The 3,757-nt window shown below is 44.5% G+C and overlaps 1 long non-coding RNA gene across 1 annotated transcript; it reads left to right on the top strand.

The window, feature by feature from the left end:
* The first annotated feature begins 1,970 nt into the window (after positions 1–1,970).
* On the top strand, positions 1,971–2,908 carry LOC131511511 (uncharacterized). The gene is made up of 2 exons (XR_009261544.1): positions 1,971–2,305; positions 2,582–2,908. It is a non-coding gene; the product is annotated as an uncharacterized LOC131511511 (long non-coding RNA).
* Positions 2,909–3,757: the final 849 nt, after the last annotated feature.

Raw genomic sequence — 3,757 nt, 5'->3', positions numbered from 1 at the left:
TTTGCTGAGTGAAAGCCACGCACAGATTGCAGAAGGAGCAATAAAATTTGTTATGATGTCATTAAACCATAAATTTTACGAAAAAAAAAAACCCCATCTTGCTAGAGGACACCTTTCATAAAATAGTTACTTTGTAGTAGCATCAGGCTTATCAGGAAATGCGGGAATTTCAGGAGCAACCTGGAAAAAGTCAGGGGAGATACAGATACAGAGGCTGAACCCCAGCAGTGCTCTCAGCCTTTTTCAGCACGGCCCTCAAGGAAGAAGATCATATAAGGCCCCCGGAACCACCATCGCCCTGGCCTGGAGGGCCAAAGTGGTCACTAAACTCTGCGGCTTTTGGTATCATCGAAGTCAATTATCGACCGGAAAGAGCTTCTCTTGCCCAGAGACCATGTGTTTGGCAAACCCAAACAGATAACTTCCAGGTTCCTGTAAATGCCCTGCTTGCCCAGAAATGCAATGTACCCAGTCGGCCAATCCCCAAACACCAAGCCAACTCTGGGCTCTGCACTTTACTTCCTTATTTCTTATTCCTTATTCTTTATGCTATAAAAGCTTTCTGACATCTGTCTCATTTCCCAGTTCCCCTTGATGGAGACAGACTGTCCTTTTGATAAAGTGTTAACGTTTGTATCACCTCACTTGTCTTCTTTAACCATATAACAACAAATATCTTCGGGTCCTGTTAACAGATACATGGAGGGATATGAAAAATGTTGAGTTTATCTGAGCAGAACTCTGGATTGGGCAGTGCTAAACTGGAAGCTGTAATGTGTCCCCCACCACCCTCTCCCTCCCCGACCCACAGGCCCCAGGGGAGAGAGGGTGTGGGAGCAAAGACGGGAATTTGTTGATTGCCTATCACTTAAAGCATGGTTGGCTGTTTGTGACTGGTCATCCTTAGGCTTCTATTTTATACATTTGAGGCATTTCCAGGTTTAAATTTTGTTTTGCTACCTAAGCCACCAGGGTATTAGAGCCCCTGCAATCTAGTGGCTTCTTTGTTTAACTTAACAGGCTAAGCTGCCAAGTTTGGGACTGGAAACCTGTGAAAACTTAATTTTCGAACTCAACCTTAAGAGAAAGAGGTGAAAAGCAGCCACATTTGGACCCATATATAGATCTTCCTCAACTTAACGACAGGGACACATCCCGATAAACCCATCACAACTTGAAAATATAAGTCAAAAATGCATTCCTACGCCTACCTACCTAACGTCGTGGCTTAGCTGAGCCTATCTTAGACACGCTTAAATGAGAATGCTTAATGTTAGCCCAAAGTTGGGCAAAATTATCTGACATAAAACTTGTAATAAAGTGTTGAATTATGTCGGGTAATTTTGAAGCAGCATCATGAGAGAGTATGTGCATATCGCTAGCCTGGAAAAGATCAAGATTCAAACTGCGAAATCGGGTTCCTCCTGAACACACATCCCTTTCACACCATCACAAAGTCATAGAGTTGTGAGTAGACCCATTGTAAGTTGGTGGCCATCTGTACAGTAGGCAGAACTTTGATTTATTTTTGTTTTTCTACAACTGGATATTTTCCTTTTTTTTTTTTTTAATGTTTGCTTATCTTTGAGAGGGAGAGAGAGAGAGACAGAGCCTGAGTGGGGGAGGGGGAGAGAGAGAGGGAGACACAGAATCCGAAGGAGGCTCCAGGCTCCGAGCTGTCAGCACAGAGCCCGATGTGGGGCTCGAACCTGTGAACTGCGAGATCACGACCTGAGTCAAAGTTGGACGCTTAACCAACTGAGTCACCCAGGCGCCCCTACAACTGTAATTTCCATCAGTGGTACACTAGAATGTAATTCAATTCGGCAGGAACCAGTGGTATTAAAAGCTTTGCTCTGTTTCAGATGTATTTTGATAGGCGGCCAGACAGCATAGATTAGATCCCGGGTCAGATCTTGTCTCTGTCAACTCAGTCGTTGTGTGACCTCAGCTGGGGGCTGACCCTCTCTGGGCCTCAGATGTGATATGGGAAGCACAGCATCTACCTCAGTGGTGTTGGGAGACTCAGTGGCCATACTGATGGTCAATGGCTCTGTCTGTCTGCGTATCTATTTATCATCTGTGTATTTGAAAGAGTGCTTCACCTACCTCCATTTTGACCTCAGTCTATTCTTCTAAGTTCTTCCTTCCAGCTTATCTTTGCTGATTCAAAATGAACAGAACTTTTAGAATTGCTAAAAGAAAGAAAGAGAGTTTTCTTGGAGCCCAAGTTGGGACGGCTGTCCGGGAACCATGCTCTTTACGGGGAAGAAAGTGCTCCGGAGAACAAACAGATTTTACAGAGGTATGTGCTTTTTTTACATCTTGTAACAGCTCAAAAGATTATAGATTAGCATATAGGCAGGAATTGTGAGTTTTAACATCAAGGAATGCAGAAAGCAGGAGCCCCGATGGATATCTCTAGAACAAGATGGTTGTCCTTTCGGCTGCTCATTCACAAAGCAGGTGTACAGTCTGTGGGGGGGGGTGGATCATAAACCAGGCTCTGGGTTTGAACAAAGTTTACGTATGGTCACGCTGATTTAGAAAGAAATCTAAAATGGTTTCCCTTATGTATCAGACTTTTAGAGCGCTTTTCTCTCGTCATTTCTTAACTCGGGCAAAGGACCCAGCAGGCAAAGCATCCCTTGATGGAAACCGAAATTACCCCCTCAAGCCACAGGGAACTGCCCTGAGCCTGCAAGCCCCCACGTGATTGACCTCAAGATAATGATCCACCTGACCTTGGCTGTCCAGCTGCATGTACCCACCGACCCTTGTCCCACACTTCCCTTGTATAAACCTGGAAGTGTTTTCGGTACTTTGGAGACAACCCCTGAGATGTTAGTCAGCTGTCTTCCCAGTGTTGGCGTCCCTGAAATAAATTCCTTTCTGTGTCGCCACCAAACGTCTCTCCGCCTTTGGATTTTGTCAGCGGAAAGTGGCCGAACCTGATCTCTTTGGGATTCCTGCAGCTAGGTGTTCTTATATCCTTGGGCCCCAGTTACATTATCCATCTATCTATCTATCTATCTATCTATCATCTATCTATCATCTATGTATCTATCTATCATCTATCTGTCGCATAGTCTATAGACCAGGCCACATGTACAGTGTTTTGGCACAATCTATGCTGGAAACCCACGTATGGCCATTGGCCACACTGTATCCCCAAATGACAGGATGCTATGCTTTTGTATAAAGTAGCATTGTTTACACGCCTCTAATTTGAGAGCCTAGTCAATTGTTGGAAATTTGAGAATCTGGTAGAACGTAGTTAAAGTGAAAAACCGAGAAGAAACCGAAGACATTATTTTCTTGTCTGTGTTCTGTCCCACTGCTGGTAATAGAATAGGAGTGACTTTCCAAAGTTCAGTTTGATTACGTCAGACAAAGGAATGAATCAACTTACTACGGTAAGGAGGGGCATACGACTTGGACTGTTAACAGCCTGTTTCTTTCTTAGGAAGTGGGTCTGGAGTCCTGGACGTCCCTACAGGGCTGTGCCTGGATTAAGGAGACAATGTTTGCTCCGAGCTGAGCTGGGCAGGAGCTAATACTTCAGCAAAGCCTATTTCCCACTTCTCCAAAGACCTTCTTTAAATTATGTAAATAAGAATTATTTTGATTTAAATGGAATCTGATGCTTAGTTAACAATGATTTTTCTGGGGGCACCTGGGTGGCTCAGTTAGTTGGGTGTCCAACTTCGGCTCAGGTCAGGATCTCACGGTTAGTGGGTTTGAGCTCCGTGTCAGG

Source organism: Neofelis nebulosa, chromosome 5 (assembly GCF_028018385.1).
Source record: "Neofelis nebulosa isolate mNeoNeb1 chromosome 5, mNeoNeb1.pri, whole genome shotgun sequence".
In the NCBI taxonomy this organism is placed as follows: Eukaryota; Metazoa; Chordata; class Mammalia; order Carnivora; family Felidae; genus Neofelis; species Neofelis nebulosa.
The sequence above is the reverse complement of the archived record's forward strand: the minus strand, read 5'-3'. Positions and strand labels throughout refer to the sequence as shown.